Source organism: Rhinolophus ferrumequinum, chromosome 13, assembly GCF_004115265.2.
Source record: "Rhinolophus ferrumequinum isolate MPI-CBG mRhiFer1 chromosome 13, mRhiFer1_v1.p, whole genome shotgun sequence".
In the NCBI taxonomy this organism is placed as follows: domain Eukaryota; kingdom Metazoa; phylum Chordata; class Mammalia; order Chiroptera; family Rhinolophidae; genus Rhinolophus; species Rhinolophus ferrumequinum.
This window is the reverse complement of record NC_046296.1, coordinates 12,273,994-12,298,323: the sequence shown is the minus strand read 5'-3', so window position 1 is coordinate 12,298,323 and position 24,330 is coordinate 12,273,994. Positions and strand designations below refer to the sequence as shown.

The window sequence follows — 24,330 nt, the reverse complement described above, 5'->3', positions numbered from 1 at the left end:
CTTGCTTTTCTGAACCTGGGTCAATAATGATTCTGCCTCAGCACAAACTGTTGTTCTTTCGCTTTGAACGTTCTTTCTCCAAATACCGACATAGAGAATGTTTTTTTTCCCTACATACTAACATACCTCCCTCACTTTAAGAATGTTTCTGCTCACATGTTATCATCTCTTGAAGCCTTGCTTTACCATCCTTTCAGAAATAAATCTTTTAATTCTTTATCACATCACCTCAGTTTTATTTTCATCAAAAAACCTACCACTCCCAAATAGATATCATAAATAGACTTGTTTATTTGTCAATTTTCATTCTCCCCTATTAAAGTCTAAAACTCCTGGGGAATAGATGTGTTCTGTCCTCCTCGCCACTGTATCCCCAGCACGCATGACAGTGTCAAATATAAGGTACAGCATTCAAAAAAGCATCTTGAACAAATAAACTAGAGTTTGATTCTTTTAGGGACTTCCACAACTTCCAAAGAAACTTACCCTATACTTATGTTCTCTTTTTTATAAATTTGAACAAATGATTCAACAACACTAAATTTGTGCTAAAATGCTCAATTTTTTTTAAATTGGATTTTTATGTTGGGCTCCTGTACATAAGATCTATTCCTAATTTCACTTTTAGAAAGTATTCTGCTGAAAAAGTTGTTAAAAAATTATATACATACACACACATATATATATATATATACACATATACATATATATACATATATATGCATATATATATACGTATGTGTGTGTGTGTATATATGTGTGTTTTATATATATATATATATATATATATATATATATATATATATATATATACCATGTTTTCCCAAAAATAAGACCTAACTGGAAAATAAGCCCTAGCATGATTTTTCAGGATGACATCCCCTGAACATGAGCCCTAATGCATCTTTTGGAGCAAAAATTTATATAAGACCCAGTCTTATTTTTGGGGAAACACAGTATATATAGAAATATAAATATAATGTAATCTTCTTGATAACACAACTAGGATTACACTATATTCCAAGTTTATGGATGATGACATTAGACCTCAGAAGGCTTAAGTAATTTGTCCAAAGTCACACGGATGGTAGGTGTTATGACTCAGATGGGAGCAATTTCCGCTTCACTGCAAAGCCTGCATTCTTCCCAATTATCTTTATGTCTTTAGGTCCTTATTGTATTGAAGTAACCGTATTGAATATAAGATGTGATGACACAGGAGCAAGGAGAAATTAAATGTTAATAAAGAGATGATATAATCATTATTCCTTGGAGAGCTGTGTTTAAATTGTCTATTGGAGTAGAAATATGCACTGGTGAATATTCTGCAGTGGGCCCTGTTACACATCAATATGCATCATGTAGTATATAGGCTGGGAATGGGGATAGAGTGGCCAGCAGCTACATAGCACCCTCTCCTAAAACTTCAGCACTTTACATACATTGAGCTACTACCCACACCAAGAGCATCTCTCCATAGACAGCCAATAGGATATCTGTGATTCCTCTGCCAGCAATGTCTCACCTGCACCAGGTGATGCTGGCTGCAATAGACTCAAGTCTATTGTATGGCAGAAAAGATGGGGGAAGGAAGGAGTAATACATGATGATAAAAGGAGCTCCATCTTATTATACTGGGTGTTGCCATGTTTTCCCACAAATAATAAACATGGGAAGCTTTTCAGTCAGTGAAAAACAGCAGCACAAATAAATACTCATAAAACAAAATTCAAATCCCTTAATGAAAAAGTTATGTATATAGTTAAACTGTAGGCAACAGATAAAAGCCAACAATACCATTGTGTATTATCACAAACTACTTAACTGCAGAAAAATAAAAGCAGGGAAAATAAATTTAAGGAAGTGTAATTAAGACTAACTTTGAACAAATGGAATTTTATTTCCTTGTTCCAATTAGAAAAAAATAAAATAAAATAAAAAGTAAACAGCTGTTGAGATTACTTGGCGTCAATTAAAAAACTATTTGAGGTTCTTTTCACTCATACACACCTGACATATTTACCTCCCATGGGAACCTGACCAAATGTGGAGAGTTGCCTCATTCTAGAGAGGCGAAGCAAAGTGCACAAATAATTAGGACACCAACCGCAAATTAGTAAACTTTGAAGCTCAGCCAAGACTTGAATATGAGGTAAAATGCAATTAAAAAATAGAACTATGCAACTTTATCGTGAAATATAAATGCTTTAATTCCCGTTAAGAGTCTTAAGAAATAAAAAGCTTCCAAAGAAGCTGTTCTGACAATTCTTTTGAGATTCTTAAAGTATTGTTTCTGTTTCTCAGATATGTACTTTTTGTTTGAAGTTTCCTTCTGTATGATATGATGTGATAACTTTACACAACCTAAATCTCAGTAGTGAATTACCCCAATATAATCCTGTAGGCACAGTTTAGGAGCAAGGGCTTGGCCTTCTCTGAGTTATGCCAGACAAAGAATATTGGAAACTCAAGATTACATAAACCTACAGATGAATGGCTATGTTGATAGAAATATCCAGCAATGGGCAGTTAGAGGAAATGAAGTAAAGCACAGAATTTGAAGATATGGTAGTAACATGTTCTTAACAATAATCGTTGGTCTAAAAGGCATACCAGTAAGATGGCACAAGTGGACATCTAAGAATATAAGTGGTCACTGTAAATATGTATGGCGGTGGGACTCTAAGCCTTGACACAAGAGCAAATAGGGAGATTTTATATATATATATATATATATCCAAAAAATGCATACAAGTGGACACTTTGGTCAACGTTGCTCAAGCAGTAGTCTGCCATATTGGAAGTGTCTGGACGCTGATGGTAACAACTTTGAACACCTCTTGTAATTGCAGAAGTCAAACGTGACTTGTATTTATATTTTTTTATCAGTACATATTGAGTATTACAATTTTAACACAGTTTTCCTTTCTTAAAATGTGTATACATTTTTGGCACCCTCTGTATATATAATATAGAAAGTGTCACAGAAAATTTTGCTTAAAAAAACAATGGGCCTAATTACAAGGCCTCTGGACCAATGCTACTTATGTCATGCTATACTTGATGAGCAATCATCTAGGCATCTGGGGTCTTTGAATCTACCTAAGTCAATGGTTCACAAACTGGTGCACATTTAAATCACTTGGAAACTTAAAAAAATACTGATGCCTGACTTCCACCACAAGATATTCTGATGCGATTAGTATGCGGTGAAACATGGGCATTGGGGTATTTAAAAGATGTCCAGAATATTCTAATGTGCAATAAAGTTTGAGAATTAATAGATAAAGTCAGGATTCACTCCAGAGACTCACTGTAGGGATGATCATATAGTTATGAAGAAATGGCTCCACTTATGAAGGGAAGAGATTTTGGACTAGGAAATCATCAAGCCCTAGTATTAATTGGTAGTCAGAAATAGAAAGAGAACTAACCCTATGAAGTAATGTGTCTGCTATAAATCTTCCATAATTAATGCTGAGTAGCATTAGTCATGAATATACAAAAATCAATAGATAGAAAGTCCAAACACAGATGCAGATGTATATGGAAATTGAGCACCCAATAAAGGATGCATCACAGATCAGGGCTGAAATGAAAGATTATTCATGAAACTGTGTTGGGGCTATCAGTTAGCCATCAAGAAGGGTCACAGGCTCAGGGACTATGGGAGCCTCTATTTCCAGGAAAGCTACTGCTGCTCCGATCACATATAGCACGGGGACGAGGCAGGCAGATTCTTGTATCAGAAGCCCATGGGCAATATAGAAGCCCGTCATGAGGAGTCCAGAGACTCTATGAGAAAGCAGAAGAAATTGCTCTAAAAGGAACAAGTTTATGGTGGACATTAATAGGAGAGTGTGTTGTATTGATTGCCATTTGGACAGATTCTGGAGCCTTTTTTTGGAGGGACCCCCTTCAAGGTGAGATCACTTGTAAATATAATAACATCATAAGGTAGATTTGTACAATGCATTTTAAATTTGTAAGTTTTACTTAGGATCCCCAAAAACTTTAAAAGATGTTGGGCTTGATTTAATGCTGTGGATGCTGAAAGAATCAATAGTTGTTCCTTAGCAGTATCAGGAATGGAGTGGCTTATGGTTTCCCCAGTAATTTCCCAGAATTAAACTGATGTGGCAGGTCCTTACACGATTTGTGAGTTAATAACACCCTATGCCCTTTTCTTTAAGCAACTTTGTGAGTATTTATGTGATCTGAGCGAGTGTGTCAGATGGATTTCCTCAGAGGAGGGTATCATCAGTGTGGTGTCATACCTATGCTCCCAGAAAAGTTGCATGTGATTAAGATCTTGCCTCAAAAGATTGTATGTAGGGTGGCAGGGCTGTTGAGCTATCTCGTGGGAAGTTAGGGAAAGACATTGTGTCACACAGGAAGTGAGGGCAGACTGTGGCTTAGAGGCTATGGAATAAGGCACTGAACAGAACATTTTAGCCAAATCTATGACAGCAAAATATTAACCAGTTGTTGTTTGGAGGAAGCCAGTAATTTTACTAAATTGGTGGCACCACAGAACTAAGGTTGCAATAATGTACCATTCATTTTTTTTTTTTTAAAGTTTAAGAACAGGCAAAATTGGATTTTGAATGTTAAAGCAATGGGAATAATCATAGCTTCACTAAATACCACAGATTTAATTTAGTTTTAAATTCAAATTTATTTTATGTTATTATTCATAGGGTCAGATCATCCATGCTTTGGGATATTTTAGGGCACTGGGTTCTATGATCACAGGAAATTCAGGCAAGGAAAGAGTCTAATCATTAAGATAAAACATGAGTATATTTGTCCTCTATTTTATTTTTGGCAACTTCCCTAAGATACTTTGTAAATTTAGTGAGATACCCAGGTGCAACTTTAATTTCAGCTCCAATATTGATTAAGGCCATGAAGGTTTGCTAATGCGTTTTCTGTTTTTATTTTATTTTTTTAAATAAATTATTTTATTATTCATTTAAATTAAATTTCCAGTCATTACTGTTTTCTTTTCTTTTTCTTTTTCTTTCTTTTTTTTTAGATTTTATTGGGGAAGGGGAACAGGACTTTATTGGGGAACAGTGTGTACTTCCAGGACTTTTCTCCAAGTCAAGTTGTTGTCCTTTCAATCTTAGTTGTGGAGGGCACAGCCCAGCTCCAGGTCCAGTTGCCATTGCTAGTTGCAGGGGGCGCAGCCCACCATCCCTTGCGGGACTTGAGGAATTGAACTGGCAACCTTGTGGTTGAGAGCCCACTGGCCCATGTGGGAATTGAACCGGCAGCCTTCGGAGCCAGGAGCATGGAGCTCCAACCGCCTGAGCCACCGGGCCGGCCCCTGTTAATGCATTTTAGAAGATGTTAAAATTAATTCAAAATCTGTGATATGGAAGCATCAAAGCCAATCAGCACTCTTTTATCTTTTTGTTGTTTAAATTCTTTGGGTAAATTTTGGATATCCAATTGGGTCAAATTGTGGATATTTGTTTCAACTTTTTTTCCTTGCCCTGTATCCAGGTTTCCTTCCTTCTTTCTTTCCTTCTTTCCTTCCTTCCTTCCTTTCTTCTTTCCTCCCTCCCTCCCTCCCTCCCTCCCTCCCTTCCTTCCTTCCTTCCTTCCTTCCTTCTTTCCTTCCTTCCTTCCTTCCTTCCTTCTTTCCTTCCTTATGGGTTACTTGATATGCTTTGGGGGATCCTCCCTACCCTGACAACAATTATAAGTTTATTCCTCCAGAGAGTTTTAAATCCATACCATCAGAGTTAGGGGCATCCCCCATCACAGTGTTTGAATTAACGCCTTGGCTGTGCCAGAGGCATACCATAGCTATGTTTCCCTAGAACACTATTCAGGATCTATTACCCTGTAACAGCATAGGCAGCAGCAGCAGCAGCAAAAGCATTTTGTAGGGTCCTAGGGTATTATCTGTTTTAGGAGTGGGGACGTCAGCATGCCACATACCGTGTTTCCCTGAAAATAAGACTTAGCTGGACAATCAGCTCTAATGCATCTTTTGGAGCAAAAATTAATATAAGACCTGGTCTTATTTTACTATAATATAAATAATATATATTTACTATAATATAATAAGACCCCGTCTTATATTAATTTTTGCTCCAAAAGACTCATTAGACCTGATTGTCCGGCTAGGTCTTATTTTCGGGGAAACACGGTAGTAACAGCTTTTCCTCCACGAAAGTGGCTCCACATATCTTATAGGATATGAATCTTCCCCCATCGGGTCCTCTACTGAACAAAGGCCAATGGCAGATGGAGACACACAGCCAAGGGTCTTGGGCAAAAGTCATTCTCCTGAGCCTAGCATCTGCCATGGCTTAAGCTACAATAAAAACACACACCAGGTAGGTCTGAGACACACAACTCAGAGCCACTTTAAGGAGGGCTTCAATATCATACTACCGTGTAAAAGATGCTTCATAGAACTCGGCAAATGCAGCTCAATGCAGCACAGTTCAAAGCACAAACTGAGCAGCAGGCAGCACCACAACTCAGAGTGCATGCTAGCTAGCAAAGAGCAGCCCAAAATTCTCCCCTGCAGGCAGCAGAGCCAGTTAGAAAACCAAAGCAAGAGAAGAAACACTCCTGCTGGTGGTGATCACCTAGAAATCCTGCTCACAGCACTTTTGTTTTGGATGGTCTAGGAAAAGAAGACAGACCCCCACCCAAAATTTGGTTTGTATGCTAAGACTGACCCCACACACCAAGTTCTGAAAAGGATTATGACTTACAGAAGGAACTCCCGGATAGAGCAGGGCAGCACAGCAGTTCTGGCTGACTTGAGAGAGACAGAGGGAATGAATTCGCTGTTATAATGCTAACACATGTGCATGGGCTGGGATTTTTATCAGGTTTTAATTTCTCCTAGGCCCAAAGGAGGGACACGTGCAGACTTTCTCATCAGCCTATCCAGATGTGGAACTAAAGGGGAAGGAGAGGGTGAGACTTCAAAGCAGTAATCACACTAAAAAAAAAAAAAAAAAAAAAAAAAAAAAAAAAAAAAAAAAAAAAAAAAAAGAAAAGAAAAAGGAATCAACTCTTTATTACACCCCTTAATAACTTTTGTATATTTTACCCCGTGAAAATATTTCACATCCAAACACTAAATAAAACCCTCACCCTCATCCTTTCCCAAATGAAAAACAATAAAGAATGAATATAGATACTCAAAACCTTCACGTTCTATTTATAATTCCCTTTCTATCTAAATTATTTTCCTATGAATTATTTCCTCAGGAGTCTCTTGTTAAAAATGGAATTCAGAGGAAAATAAACAGAGAATTATTCATAGCAGGAGGAAAGCTTAGAGATTGTTTCTTCCAATAGTTTTCTGAAACAGGTGTTGAAACTAAATCCAGAAATATAGTCCAAATGCCCCAAGAGAGATGTTGAATTAATCTTGTCATAAATAATTGTTTTGTTTGTTAAGTTAGTTTGTTTTGGGGAGTATCAGGAATTAATCTTTGACATCTGCATACCCTGCTCAGAACCTTTCCCTGCTTTCCTGACATGGGCTTCTGTCTTTAATAAAGTCTGTTCTTTTGGGAAAGAAGTATGTACTGCTGTGAATTTCAATTCATTTGATTAGAGCTTTGATTCCTCATCGAAGCCTTAATAGAAAAACAAGAGCTTGACTTGTGTGTACATGATGTCATTGACACCTGGGACCTGCTCCAAAGATGCCATAGTCCTGCCTCACACCAGACTTCAATGATCACTGTGGTTGGAAGATTTCTAGAACTTCTGTTGGCTTCGATGAAAAGTCTAATTTTGCCATACCCCTTTGAGGCCAGTTCTGCCAAATGAGGTTCTGTTTTTCTCATTGGCTTCATCTGGATGGTTATTCCTCTGAACCAAAGATTTTCTGAGTTATAACAACTTTTACTAATTTTTTTTCCCCAATGCTTCATTCTTTGGCAAGACAGGCAATACAGATTTAGAAAAGAAAAAAGGACCAGCACACATTGGAAAATATAAACCCCTTACCCCTCTGTCTTTTTCTTCTATCTCTGACAGTATGACTCAATAATACTCAAACCTAGTTATTCTACATTTTCAGAAAAAGCTCCCTTTTCTCCAATTAGTTCAGACTAGTATAATTTTGAATAATTATTATACACACAAGCTTAAATGCAGAGATTGCCTTTTAACTTCCTTTTCCTATAACTTCTACAGTGTCCAGCACACAACAATCGGTAATATTGGCTTTATAGAGGTCATATAATACAATTGTTTAGAGTACAGACTCAGAATTTTGGGGTCATATGTATGCATATATATTTCTAATTTTGACAGATACTGCCAAATTGTTATTCTAGGTGGCGTGCTGATTTACACTAATATTAACAATGAATGTTGATGTCTATTTTATCTCTCCTTGGGTTCCACAGTATATAAATCTTTAAAATACATGTCATTTTTAAAAATTTGCATTCTTGGTTACTACATGTGGCAAGCATTTTTTCACATGTTAATTGGTTCATAATTCATTGCAAATTTCTTTATAAGATTGCTTGTTTTCTCAGAAATTTGGAGGACCTCTTTATTGATAAGAATTTTAATTCTTTGTGTCATTTCTAACCTGAACAGAATTTAGAATAGTCTTTCCCTGTATTTTCTAATTATTATTATTATTATTTTTTTTCTTATGTTGAGGTAATTGTATATTCACATGCAGTTTTAAGAAATAATACAGAGTGATCCTGTGTACCTTTTATCCAGTTTTTCTCAATAGGAATATCTTGCAAAGTTATAGCATAATATGATAACCAGGATATTGACATTGAGACAGTCAAGATACAGAACAGTTTCTTCACTGCAAATGTACTTCATGTAGCCCTTTTATAGCTACACCTATTTACCTTCTTCTTCTTGTCCCTCTGTAACTTTTGGCAACCTCTGACCTGTCATCCCTGTCTATACTTGTCACTTCAAGAATGTTAGGTAACTGGAATCATGTAACCTTTGGAGATTATTTTCCTTTTCTAACTCAGTGTAATGACTCTAAGATTCATTCAAGTTGTTGTGTGCATTAATATAGTCCATTCCTCTCTATTGCTGAGTAATATTACCTAATGTGATTGCTTCTCAGCCTTTTGGCTAAGATCAAGTGTAGTATATAATGTGGATATCCAAAGATTTATTTAACCATTTACACACTGAAGTACATCTCAGTTGTTTATAGTTGGTCGGTTGTTATTAATAAAGCTGCTATAAAATTTGTGTACAGGTTTTTGTGTAAACATAAATTTTCATTTCTATTTTTTCTGGTATTTTCTGGAAAAGATTTTATAGAATACATGTTAATTCTTTAGTAGAATTTGGTAGAATCCTCTAGTGCAATCTTCTAGGCCAGAGATTTCTTTTGGGTGGAGTTGAAAAATTAAGAACTGAGTTTATTTAATTGTCACCGGACTATTTAGATGATACATTTCAGGATCAGGATGACTTGCTTCACTTTCTCCGGCTGGCTTGTAGTTGACATTTAGAGATTGTTAAAAAAAAACAACAACAACAAATTAGCTGAATTTTTCTAATTAACTATATGGCATCCAATGGCATGTCCCTCCGATAAGGAAATGCTCCTGTCCTCTCTCTCGGCAGGAACTCTTTTTCATAAATTTAGGATTAGTTGATTGCCCTGCAACCTCAGTTCTATAATGGGTTCAAGAAAAGTCATGATTTTGCGGCTTTCTAGCTTTTTCCGTGTTGTAAAAGGAGCAGTACCACCTTTGCAACTTTCTACATCACTGAGCCAAGGTCCTAAAATAACTTCATAATATTAGCATTTTTTAAAGTGTATACTTATCATATGCTTTTTCTTTGAGAGATATAACAATACTGTTAATATAGTACCAGGCCTTTGTAGAAATTGTATATTTTGAAAGTTCTTTCACATGTAGCCTTAATTTGACTCTCATTGCCACATTTGGATAAAGAGATGAGGTCATTCACCCAAGTAAATCCAGTGAGTCAAACACAGAATGAAAGGGAATTATGATTGTAAATCCAAGCATGTTGCTCTTTCTTGTAAGTGGCCTGTGTTTTGTTCACCATTCCCCTCCCCTCCTCACTACCACCCTCAAAAATGCCCATTGCCTCTGAGGAAATCAAGAAACATGGCAAAATCTCAGCACCCTGGTGGACAACCTGCAACAGCTAAGAAATATACAATAGTGGGTTGAAGGGCGGTTCTGATCCATAACCACTTCTCTCTACTTACATTTTGCATGCTCTAGACCAGTGGTTCTCAAACTTAATGATCATGAGAATCATTTAGAAAGCTTGAAAAAAACGCAATTTCCTGTGCCTTGGGTTCAGAGATCCCCCTTCAGTATGCGATGCTAAGGCTTATGTATTTGCATTCCAACAAGCTCATCCTTAATCCTAGGGCTGTTGTTCCAAGGACCACTCTTTGAGCAGCCTCGCACTATGCAAGTATTTCTTCAATCTGTGTATGGATCACTCACATTCAAATAATCTGAAATGCCTCGTGTCATATCACTGAATCAGACTAGTATTTGAAGAGGGAACCGGGAATCTAATGATAGTATGCAAGGTGGTTTCTATCTAGACTAATATATGAAAATTCTAAACCAGTGGTTCTCGAACTGTATATTATATTCACTTGGGGATCTTTGAAATTTTCTGATGTCTTTCTCCCCCCTGCAGATATTCTGATTTATTTGGTATAAGGTGTAATCAGGGCATCAGGATTTATAAAAGCTCACCAGGTAAGCAAAATATGCAGCAAAATTTGGGAACCACTGCTCTAAACAGTATTTAAATCAGATGTCTGAGAAATAAAATTAGAACTTTCTTAAAAGGGCTTGCTAGTTATAATAGCTAAGCAGGCTGAGAAATTCCCCAGGCCTATCAGGATTAAGGTTTGGAATGAGTTAAATCTATTGCATGCCTAAGATTGCCTTGATTTTTAGTAATTAAAAAACCAAAATTCTCTTCATGGAGTCCAAAAGCCTTCTTCTTAAAAGAAATACCTATTTAACGCTGGTATTTAACGAAGTCAGCCTTTTTTTTACAGAACTTTATTATGCTTTGTTTTAACTGGAATTTTAGTTCATCTTGTGCCTTTTGATACAAATCTAAAAGTCACTGGGGACAATGACAACATTGTCATCGTAGTCTCAAGATTGTACATTAATTCCCTTAACTTACTGATGGGGGCATTTAAATATTCCACTGAGTCAGGGCATACAGAAAGGATAAAATGCTGAGTGCTATATTTTTAAAAAATGTGTGTGTGTGTGTGTGTGTGTGTGTGTGTGTGTAGCATGAGTGAGTAATAGTTAGATCTCAGGAGAAATTTCTTCTTTCCAAACATTATGAAACATTTGAACAATTTACAAAAGGATATGCCAAATCTCCTATTTGTGCAATATTCCTCTTAAATTTTTATTTCATTACAATTATATATTTGTTTTTAAACAGGGACTGGCATATTTATATTAGGAGGAAATGTGATGAACAAATAAAATTTGGGTCCAGTTAATTCCAAAATATCTATATTTATGTAGGTTCACCTTTTCCCTTTTGGGTATACATAAATTCTTTTACCTCTTCCCAAATTCACCAAAGTAATTCCAATGCCTTCTAGAAAGGTTTCTTCTCTCATTCAGTAATTCCTCATGCTTCAGAGTTGAGATTTTTTTTTCTAGTGTAGATATAGACAAATAGAGGTAGATAAGGACATATATACACTGTTTCTTTGTCTGTCTGTCTTCGATTAATTAAAGGAATATAATGAAATCCAATTGATTGTCATACTCTATATCTATATCTAGTATCTTAGAGAAAAACTAATTCCTGAACTAAAATAAGGAAAGTCAAGAGACATAATGTGAATCATTAACATGGCCAAAGAAATAAAGACTTTTGTTATAAATTGGCTTTTGATTGTGGACTCTGATGTAAAATCTTCCATTTTTTCTAATAAGATAACTTTAAAGACCCAGGAAAAGAAACTGACTTTTAAATCTGAAAAAAAAAAAAAAAAAGACTGACAAAAATGTAACATTGCTATCTAAGAAAAATGTTTACTAACGATGATGAGAATGGATTTGGAGTAAGAAAAATTCACCTTGTGCAAAAACAAGAACCAGTCTTTAATATGGAAAAGAAAGATAAGAGAAGGCTTTAGAAAATATTTAATTTTGTGGTCTTGATGTGGATTCCATGATTCATTATATCTAGCAAAAGGGATAAATCTAAGAGTGGGAAAGGTTGACTGAAGATGAAATACATAATCATTGAATGAAAGACCCAAAGGAGGGAGCAGAAAGCTAAATGAAAAAGAAAAAAAAGATCATTACTAGCTGGAGCGTCTCTCAGAACTCAGAGAAAAAGTAAAAAGAGATTAATGTAAAGTGCAAAAACTGATATTCAGAATAAGCATCAGTTAAAATAGTGGAGGAAGTAACTCCGAGGGTCTGTCCCTTCACAGAAACATTGAAAAAATCAAGCAAAAACTATCACAGTCAACTTTTTATGAGAACTCAGGAAAACAGTTGAACAAAGGTTTAAAGTATCAAGAAAAAGGCAACTTATTAGTTTGGTGCAAAAGTAATTGCGGTTCAGCAGGTTAAAAATAATTGCAAAAACCGCGATTACTTTTGCACCGACCTAATAAAAATGGTAGAAAAATTCTGTGGCATTTTTACTTGCCTTTGCTCTACCCCTGCCCTGGCTCAGTGGTGGTTTTGAAGACTGTAGCCCACATGCCCATTGTGGATCTCCGAGCCCCCTTTCCTGAGGGAGCAGAGGAAAAAAGAAGACCTTATTTATAAAAAATTTGTCTCTTCCAGCTGCGTGACGGGCTGAGGCAAATGAATGCCTTTGTCTCTCAAATTATGAAAATTACTTCTGGCAGAAAAGCAAAAGGCATCCAAGGTAAACATCCAAACCATAACCACCTGGGGAACAAATTACAATTAAGCCAAACAATGGGGTTCCTTAAAGCCTGAAAGGAAAAGATGAAGATAGAGTCTTTGAGAAATGAAGGTATTCCAAAGTACTAACTTATACTTGGGAATTTAGAAAGTTACATGCCTGCCAAAGGCAGGATACATACTTAGAAGAATCCTGTGAAGAACCTAAGCTTTCACCTCTGGTGATCCTGATCCCTTGCCTCAGTGCAAGCAAGAAAGGAAGGGTACAGTAGTTGTAAAGGAGTGATCCAGCACACCACCAAGGTGTAAAGAATTGGGAGGTTCCCTCTCTCTCTCTCTTTCTCTCTTTCTCTCTCTCTCTCTCTCTCTCTCTTTTTCTCTCTCCTTCTCTCTCTCCCTCCTCCTCCTCCTCCAAACACTAGTTAAGCATAAGCTAAAGAAAAAGGGACTGCAGAGACTAAACAACAAAGAGCTACAACCTGCAGTAAATGACAAAAACAATTCCTAAGAAGGGGGAAGAATATGATTTCCAGAGTTACTATATTATAATATGCAAAATGTCCCATTTTCAACAATGACAAAATACAAGGCATGTAAATAAACAAATATGGCCCATTTACAGAAGAAATTAATAGCAACTGTCTGAGAAAGCCCAGACATGGCGTTTTCTAGACAAATATTTTAAATCAACTATCATAAATTTGCTGAAAGAGAGCTAAAAGAAACCTGGAGAATAATGTATAAACAAATAGAAAATAACAATAAAGAGAAGAAATTTATTAAAAATTACCCAAACACAAATTCTGGAGCTTAAAAGGACAATAACTACAATTTAAAAACTTACTACATTTTAATAGCAGATTTGAGCAAACTGAAAAAAGAGTCAATTCAAGTTATCAAATCTGAGGAGCGGAAAGAGAAAAGAATGAAGAAAAATAAGACCTGTGTGCCACCTTAACCAATCCAAAATATGCATTACAGCTATCACAAACAACTAGAGAAGGAAAAAAGGGGTGGGGAGAAAGAATGTTTAAAGAAATGTTGGCCATAAAACTTTCCAGTATTGACAAAAAGCCATGAATCTACACATTCAAGAAACTGAGTGAATTCCAAGAAGGATAAACTCAAAGAGATCCACATACAAAACATTATAAGTTGTTGAAAGCGGAAAAAAAAAAAAAGTTAATTTTGAAAGCAGCAAAAGAGAAGTAAATAATCATGTAAAAGAGATCCTAAATAAGAATAATAACGGTGTTCTTACTAGAAATCATGGAGGCTAGAAGGGAGAGAGATGGCAGTTAAGTACCAAATTTAAAAAAATCTGTCTACCAAGAATTCCATACCTTGCAAAACTGCTTGATTCAAAAATAAAGGAGACTTTAAGATATCCCCAGATAAACCAAAATTTAGGGAGTCTATCACTAATAGACCTACCCTACAAGAATTGCTGAAGGGAATCTTGCAAGCTAAGATGAAATGTTATTAGACAGTAGTTGGAAGCCACACAAAATAAAACACACCCATAGGTATATGTAAAAACTATTGTATTTTTGAAATGTAACTCTTTTTACATTTCTTATGTAATAAAACACAAATACGTAGTGTGATAATTATATATCTGTTAAGGGGCGTATAAAGTATGAAGATGTAATTTGTGACATTAATAACTGAAAAGGAAAGGTGACGGAGCTGTATAAGAGTGGAGTTTTTGTGTGCTATTGAAGTTTAGTTAATATAAATTCAAACTAGATTTTTATAAATTTGTTAATTGTAATCTTCATGATAATCACTAAGAATATATCTAAAAATACATACACATTAAGGAAATGAAAAGAGGCTTACAATGGCACCCTAAAAAAAAAGTCAGGTAAACACACAAAAATATAATAATGGAAGGAATGAGGAACAAACAATGGTATAAGGCTTAGAAAATATATAGCCAAAGGGAAGAAGTAAGTCATGTTTTATTAAAAATATATTTTATGAACAAATGAATTAAACTCTCCAACCAAAAGGCAGAGATTGACAGAAAGGATTTAAAACATGATCCAATTATATGCTGTCTACAAAAGACTCACTTTAGGTCAAAAACAGAAATAGATTGAAAGTGAAAGAATGGCAAATGATAGTCCACACATAGAGCTGGGTCATATTAGTATCAAGCAAAATAGGCTTTAAGTCAAAAACTGTTACTAGAGACAAAGGAGGACTCTGGTCTCTGGTCCAGCATGTAAGGGACTTGGAAGTTGTCACTCTGTCTTAATAAAAAGTAAAAATACAAAGAAATTGAAAAATCAACAACTCTTCATATATCTATCAGAAAAGTAAGGTACGGGGCAAACCATTGCCTCCGAATTTGTAGGGACAGATAGGCAAATACAGAGTTTCACAACTTGCCAGAGCAGAAACCTCTGAGCAGAATTCTCTGTAAGAACCAGTACTGGTGTGGAAAAAACATTAATTCATAATGAACAGTTGGAGGCTAAGAGTAGACATGTCTGACAGTTAAAAACTTAGGGGGACCCAGTCATAGGGGGACTCTCATCCTTTTATGAGTTTTACATCCAGGAGCTTGACCAGGTTTTCACAATGCATATTAGAGAAAAATCCTCTTGTGATTCTAGCAGAAGGCGGGAGGAAGGAACCATTTTGAACCATGCCAGAGTATTCTGTTATTAACAATATCTGCCCTCAAGAGAAACTACGTCCCAGAGCCTAAACTACCTGGGTTTTATCAGAACCTAACTGAGCTGGAGGAAGGGAAATACCCAACTCCAGCCCTCTCTACCTTTCTATGTGAAGGATGGAAAATATTCATCTCCAATTCACTCTAGACATTATAACCCACCTACAGGCAGGAAAAACTGAGAAGCACTTGTCCAGAGACCCAGGTTCTCTGAAGGAATGAGACCTAATCATAGGACGGTAGAACACGTCCCCTCCCACAACCTTACCATCACACCTCTAACATTACTAAAAGCCTATTTACTGCAGTTTATATCTGGTCTGCGTACATCAGGTCTGGTTATCAATGTAGAGCTTTCAAAAGGACTGATAGGTAGATTGTGACTCAAGAATTTCAGGTCCTTTTAAGGGCCAACTAATTTCTTCTCCTTCTCCTTCTTCTTCTTCTAGCTCTCTCGCTCTCCCTCGCTCTCTCTCTCTCCCTTCCTCCCTCCCTCCATTCCTCCTCCCTCCGTTCCATCCTTTCTTAGTGAGCAGACTTCTGACTACCCACCTAGGGATTGGTGTCCAGTGGGCAGGATCCTTTCTCATCTTTGTGCTACAAGCTGCTTCCCCAAATACAACACTTTCTCTCACTCTCCACAGCCCTCCTTCTTGTTCTAAAGTATAATAACCAGTCTTATCTGAGGGCGTTTCCAATGCTTTTTTCTCATCTAGAAAGTTCTTCCCCTGTATTTTTTATACTCACTCTCCTGATTCATTCATGTCTCTGCCCAATTCTCCTCATCATAGAACTTCGTCCTTTCCATTTAAATTGCACTCTCCTCTCTTTTTCCCTCCCTCTTTATCCTATTAGATTTTTTTCTTCACAGTACTTATTACCATCTGACACATTATAAACTTGTTTTAAATTGTCTCTCTTCACTGGATATAGTGAAGTAGACACTGGAGTAGACACTGGTTCGGTTCCTTGATATTTTTTTGTGCCTTACACGTAATAAATGTTAAATATATATTATATCAAACACAGGCATAAACCAACAAATATTTCTTGAGTAACTCATTATCTAGACACTCAGCCACACATAGTTCAAAGCATTCTAGAAAAAAAAATAGTCTAAACAAAGAAAGGAAATTGTAATATGGTTCTGGAGCTGATGAGTCCAAACTGGCTGGAGAAAACCTTTCATCTTGGTACACCTTGTGAAATGAGACTTTAATTTGTTGGGGCCAAACCATAAAATGTTTAATGCCAGACTGAGAAATGCACTGTATCATGTTGGCAAGAGGGAGTAGGAAGAAAACTGACTGAACAACACAGTAGGAATGTTAAGGAATGGGATTGCTCAGAAACCTATGTTTAGCACAAAAGTTTGGCACTAGGATACACGAGTCTGGTTAGGATGAAGACTGGGGATACGATGGGTGGGACCCTAGACTGCGTGTCAGAAATGAGGCTGAGACTGATAATGGATCACTTCAAACATAGTTATAACGGGAACCATGGCATCTTGAGTTCACAGACTGTGGTAGGTGGATGAGGAATTGCAGCAGAGAACTGAGCTGTTATAAATTAGGAATTGCTAGGGCAGAGAAAACAGGGCGGTGAGCAATAATAGGTAGGCAAGTATGTGTCAACAAGACTACGGTAACCTGAGATGATACTCTATTTACTACCACAGAAGTCCGATACTATCAGTGTGATCACTTTACAGCAATAAAACATAAGTTAAAGAAGGAATAGGAAAATAAACACCTTAAAAAATAACACCAGTTAGATTGAAAAACACTCTGATTGGGAAAACGAGTGAGGTGCCAAACACTTTAGAGTCAGCTAGAGAATATTGGGTGCTAGATTCTAGCTTAAGTTCTGCTCAAAGACAGTGTTGTATTAGATGTAAGAGCCACTTCTACCTGAGAGTGTCTGGAAATTAAAGTAGGAACTCAGTTTAAACCCTGGGTAACTATTAATTTTTAGTTTTTATTGTATCAATTCTAAATGCCCATGAAAACCTGATTTTTTTTTTTCCTTTTAAGTTCAGTAATGCATCAGGAAAACTGAGACTGTCTGAGTAGGAAAAATAAAGACAAATTCAAACATGGAATTTTTACACTTTCATTTTTAAACTTCAAGATAAAAGATTTACTGATAATATTTGTCTTTCAGGGAAGAACTAGATATAAATCTGTTTTGAAAGAGGGATGCCTGTAGTGCTCCTGACCTGAAAACACTGCTCTAAGTGTCATATTTATACCAGGAGTCACCCTTGATTCTGACTGGCTCTCTAAGGATGTTCTAGTTAAAATGCACTGCAGTAGCATTCTGAATCCAGTTTTAGTGAGAAAATATTGAAAAATGAATTAATTTCTTATCTCTTTGGACAGGTGGAATCTGGCTAAATTTTCCATGTTCTTGTTATAATTATTATGGATACTCTAAGAGGAGAGAAGTCAAAAAATGAAAAGAAATGGTTGGGAAAATATGATTGAGAAAAACAAATTCTCACACATAAAACTGTCATGATGTGGTCATTCTCTATTATATCACTCTGCTTTGATACTCTGTACAGTAATAATTAATAGCTTATATGTTTCTTAAAGATAATTTTTTAAGTTGTTCCTTGTTTAACCCCATAGATAACTTCTTTATTATTTGTTGAATATATGAATATATGATCTTAAAGGATTTAGGAAGCATATTTGAAGATTAATATAATGGAAATTGAATAGGCTTAACAATTTGACCCTTCTTCAAGGCCAGAGTCTCTGATCATGGCTCTCGTTTACTAAAATCAAGACTGAAGGAATCAGTGACCCTGTGGACAATGATTATGTCCCCTCTATTTTTTATTTCCTCCCCTCTACCCACTGCTTAATGTTGGTGACATTCCTTTTCTCCTTCATACTGTGGGCACTATTCATACTGTGGACACTGTTCAGGCTGTCTCTCCATTACTCATTCACCAATCTGTGTGTGTGTGTGTGTCAGAGACAGAGAGACAGAGAGACAGAGAGACAGAGAAAGAGATTATCTCAGGTCACAAAATTAATTATAATTTTTGGTTCATGACACGTGTCATCATGGGTATCTATTTATTTTTTTAATCAGTTAATTATTAAAACTCACCACTCAAATCAAAAGTTTGGAACTTTACAAAAATCTGTAGTTATTTAACCATGTAATATTCCTTTAACAACTTATCCCCCAGGTTCCCTCTCATCAGAGAGAATGATCATGTTCATTTTCTCCTTACATTTCTCTTTGTACACAATTTCTTATTGCATATAGCAGGGGTGCCAAAAAGTGTATACACATGACTTGCATTTATATTTTGTTATTGGTATATATTGAGTAGTACAATTTTAATATAGTTTTTTTTCCTTTCTTAAAATGTGTATACATTTTGGGGGGACCCTCTGTATATGTGTCCCTAAAATAATTTATTTTTCACTTTAATTTTCTTAACCTTACCAAAAGAGTATTAGATTATATGAAATCATTTGAGACTTACCTTTCTGTATTGTATTAATATTTATCCATATAGTCATGTGTGTCTATGATCTATTTGTTATGAATGTTGCATAATGTTTCAATGTGTGAATATAATAAAGATCATTTATTTATCTTTTGTTGATGGGTATTCAGATTGTTTCTCTCGCTTTTTAAAATGTTCTGTTATTATGAACAGTACTATAAATGAACGTTCCTGTGCATGTCACCTATAATATCTGTCCTGTCATTTATTTATTCACTGTATGCATATGTATTGGCTGTATATTAGAATGCAGGCACCATACAAGATGCTGGAGAAGAAAAGGGAGATAAAAAAGTCAGTTCCTAACTGACATAGAACTACAGTGAAGAGAGAGTTCGCTATGATTTTAAATGTGAAGTGAGCAAATAAGCTTATTCCCTTTAAAGTATCTAATTAGCACATTATTTATCCTCATCTTGCATTTCACACACACACACACAGAATAGAAAGAAAAATGAATTACAGTGGCAACATTTAACTTAAAGACCTGAACTTCAATGAAATGTCATTGGCAACTATGTAATCTTTTTTTAGTCAGAGATTTTTGGGGATGGCTTTTTTTTTATCAGTCTCATAACACAGCTAGATTATGAACTTGTAAAGCTCATTGGTGTCTAAAGTTTATTATTTTTAAAGATACCCCTCAAGACTAAAAAAAATATATAATGTCGATTTTTTTTCCCCCGTTTTAAGTCAAGGTAGATTTTAAAATTTTTATTGCAAGCTGTCAACAAATCAATGGACAGTGAGGCACGCTGATCAGAACTGATAAACTAGAAGGAGTGCTGCTATCTCTGTGGGGTTTCTTTTAAGCAATAGCATGACTTATTGAGAACATGTATATCCTCAGGGAAGACTAGGTATCTAAATCTGGGACTTAATTTCTTTTCTAATATATAAGAAGAGTTTCCCTGTAAACTCATCATTGCAAATGCTGACATCCAAAATGTTGACTGGCCTTTGTTCTTTCCTTTTTCTATCTGGAGAGAAAGAAACAGAATGGTATGAAGACCTGTGGCAAAGCTTCAGACATCCTTTTGAAGTCAGCATTAAGTGACGCACAGCTGGTCCAAGAAATGTCTCTGACCCTGGTGTAGCCTCTGCAGGCAGAGCTGATCAGTTATTGCTTTCTACTCAATAGAGTTTGTCACGTTTCTCTTACTGTATTACATCATACAGATCTATATAGATAATATTATAGCCATTATATGTCTTGTGTTTCATGTGTTAGTCATTCTGGTTACACTAAGAGCTTCCCAAAGGCAGAGTCCATGACTTGATCATCTTACTATTTAGCTTACTGCTTAGTTCTATTCAAATGCCTGTTTTGTGTCTGACACTGGACTAGAGTTTGGTGGATTAAGCTTGTGGAATTACCTTTCATGTAGTTAGGTTGCCATTTCTTACCTTTTTGTCATGAATTCCTTCTTCTTATAGATGGGCTCTCACTGCCTGGTCTGATCAGAACTTGCTCCATGACAGCCCTTCCCTGACCAATGTTAAAGGAAAAACAATTCCTGGGAGGCATAAAATCCTTCCTTTACCTATGGAAGATTATCAAAGCCTTAAAGAGGTGGCCATTTCAAAGAATGAGAACTGTAAACCTCTACTGACTAAAACTTCCCAAATACTATTCCAGAGAACATGGTTGGGAAACTGCTCTACAGGAAAAAAAAGAAAACAAAAGTCCATCTCTTTATTGAATACTTCCATTTTTACAAAGCATTCACTGAGTCCCATATTATATAGTTTTTTGAGGCAAGAAAAAGAGGGCATTCCCATTCCGGAGAAGGAAAACTCCAAGTTTCACTGTTGACAAGAGGCCAAGTAACTCGGCTATACAACAGGTCTTCTCATTGGAATTCCAACATACCTTCTAGGACACAACTTTGTTCTAGTGTTAGGATCAATTAATGTCAGGCTATCCCCTTCCCAAGAGAATTTGTTCCTTGAGCCTGAGTTCTGTATGTTGGGATAAACACAGAATGAGGCAAACACAGAAAGAACTGTGTTGTGTTTTGTGCAACCTATTTGTTATCTATGTGGAAGACAGTTTGGATCTAAGAGCCATGCAGAATATTGAGCAGACAAACTATGTTCTGAGATCCAAGAAAACACTCTGGCCTTGTGAATTCAAGTTATTCTGTGGTTCTTAGCAATTTCTTATATACTAAAACACTACCAAGATGGTATTTGATTGGAAAGGTTGAAGTTTAAAACAACTAAAGCTATGATGAGCTAGAAAAACTCAAGTCAGAGTAAGCCAAGAAAAGTTAAGAAACAGTTTACTTATTGTCTGCAGGAGATACACTTGGAACCCAGTTCTATCTGTTTTTGTTTTTGTTTTTGTTTTGTTTTGTTTGTTTTCAATACTATTGCCAGATAGAACTGAAAGTTGTTAGGGTGACCATTAAGGTCAAACCCACTGATTCGAAAAATGTGATGCTAGGGCCAAGAGAGAACAACTTTATGTCTAAGGTAACTTAGTGTAGTTGACCCAAAAGCCTTTTGTGCATATTTACTGCTTACACACACACACACACACACACACACACACACACACACACACACATACACAGAGAGAGAGAGAGAGAGAGAGAGAGAGAGAGAGAGAGAGAGAGAGAGAGAGAGAGAGAGAGAGAGAGAGAGACAGAGAGAGAGAGAGAGAACACTTAGAGGTAGATTTCACATGTGGTATCCAACTGTATCAAGCTTTCATGTGGATTTCCAAGGATGGATTCCCTCTCATACTGCATTAACCTGACTGGTTCTAGGAGTTCTAGTCAGATTATTCTGATGCTTCCAAGATCTGATCACATCTAACAACAGAATGGTATTACGTGAGATTGAAAAAGTCTTCATCCAACTTTGGAAGAATAGTGAATGGCAGCTTTATACAAAAATAAAATAAACAAGCAGCCCACTGTGGAATAATAGAGGTATTAAGACTTCCCTAAGTCTATGGGACATCCCTTAGAAAAGCATCGGAATCTCTTTGGTACAGTTACAATCCTGTTCTCATCTTTTAAACATGAAGTTGAGAGATGATGTGTTATAATGCAGTTCTTTTAGCTTTTATTTCTGTTTAAAATTTTTCAATCTGCTGAAACTTTTTACCGATTAGCTTTTATGAAAGCCCAAAGTGTACAACAGGTGAAAACGTAGAGCTCCTTTGATTGAAGCTGGAGGCAGGCAAAAACAAGGCCCCACCCTTTTGGTCTCTTACCCATTCACAATAGTGCTGCATAAGCCTTCACAAATATATTTCAGGGAGTTATTTACAGCCATGTTTGTAGTGTGCAAGATTTTATGGAAAAAGGCTCTGAATTGCTAAACTGTTTTTAAAAAGTATCATATACTCCATACTGAATGCTATATAGTCATCACAGCAGGTTGATATACATCTGACATAGAAAGCTGGCTATCTATATCATTTAACCACAAAAACCAAATCCAGGCTCAAAATTTTGCCAAGTAGTATGGATATATTGATTACATTAAAAATACACACATGCACATACATAAAATTCATATATATTCAAAGAAAAATGAATAAAAATCAGAATGTATGTGGGATTGTTCTGGGCATTGGAAGACTAAATTTTAATGCTTCCAATTTTCTTTCAGAGAAAAGTAGAGGAGGGACCCTGCATAAGATTTTGATTATGTTTTATAAAATATGTCATGTTTAATCTGCGGATGATTAAATTCCTTGGGCAGAGGTGTGATTTGGGTGGCCCTCTGTTTTGTAAAGCATTTAATGAATGATAGTCTTTATTCTCTCACCATGTGCAAAAGCAGCTCCAGGCAGACCCAGTGCCTATTTCCCACTGAAAAATGGACGGTGGATCATTTTTAGAATAATTATATTTATTAATTAATTTTATATGGTTGCTTCCAATGAAGTCCTCCTTTGTTAAGACTTCATCGAAAGTTTTATTCATGGTACTGCCTTGTATCAGTGAAACTTAGAATAAAGAAATCAAGATAAAATCCATACTGAACAGAGTCCCTAGGAAAAGAACAATAACCATTAAAGCTGCCACACTACATAATTCCAAGGGGTGTACTTTGTTTACAACGTGCCTTATGCAGGAGAAATAACTGCAATTCTAAGATGGTAAAAATCATTGGAAGATGGAAACTGGAACACGTCATAAATAGAAGATACGTAAAACTTCATAATTCTGAGATGTATTAGGGCGAGTCCTTACATGCATACCATACTTAGTATCAGTACCTTAACAATTAAAAATAAGAACAATTAAAAACTGCATTGTAAATATAAGTGTAAAACAGTACTCAAAATTCCCTGTATTACTGCATTCTTATGTCCCTGCTGGTATAAGATGATTAATTAACGTTCTCACAAAAAGTAACCTAACTAGCCTTGCTCTGGTTAATGTATGATCTAGTCTCTCTCTTTCACTCTTTCACTTTCTTTTTTTTTTTTTTTTAAATAAAGCTTATTGGGGTGACAATTGTTAGTAAAGTTACATAGATTTCAAGTGTACAATTCTGTAATACATCATCTATATATATCACATTGTGTATTCACCACCAGAGTCAGTTCTCCTTCCATCACCATATGTTTGATCCCTTGTAACCTCATCTACCACGCTCCTCCCCCCTTACCCTCTGGTAACTACTAAATTATTATTTGTGTCTAAGAGTTTTTGGTTCTTCATTTGTTTGTCTTGTTCCTTTGCTGTTTTCAGTTTTATACCCTACACGTTAGTGAAATCATATGGTTCTCGACTTTTTCTGTCTGACTCATTTCGCTTAGCATAATAATCTCACTTTCAACACTTCATTCACTGTTAGGCTCATCAACAAAATTGCAACTCTGCACCGACACCTCAGTCACTCCTCTGGTGACTCACTGGGTATTTGAGTACTGCTGGGGAAAAGCATCAAACGGAGCAGAACTTTGTCACTACAAATTCATAGTACTTGAATCTTTATCACTATTTAAATGTCTGCTATCCAACTTCTCCACATCTCACTCTCAGATGACAATGATTTCTACACGAGGAGCGAGAAAAGAGTTTATTAGAAATGTTCTAACCAATTTCTGTACTGCCGCCTATTAATTCCTTCTGTATTTCCTTTCCTTTTGTCTTCAAGTAAACTATTTATCCACAAGTACTCATAACCCCATTTTATTCACTTCCAACTTGTTAAGAATTAGAAAG

At 36.0% G+C, this 24,330-nt stretch overlaps 1 pseudogene; it reads left to right on the top strand.

The window, feature by feature from the left end:
- The first annotated feature begins 9,088 nt into the window (after nucleotides 1-9,088).
- Nucleotides 9,089-9,162, top strand: LOC117033476 (uncharacterized; annotated as a pseudogene).
- Nucleotides 9,163-24,330: the final 15,168 nt, after the last annotated feature.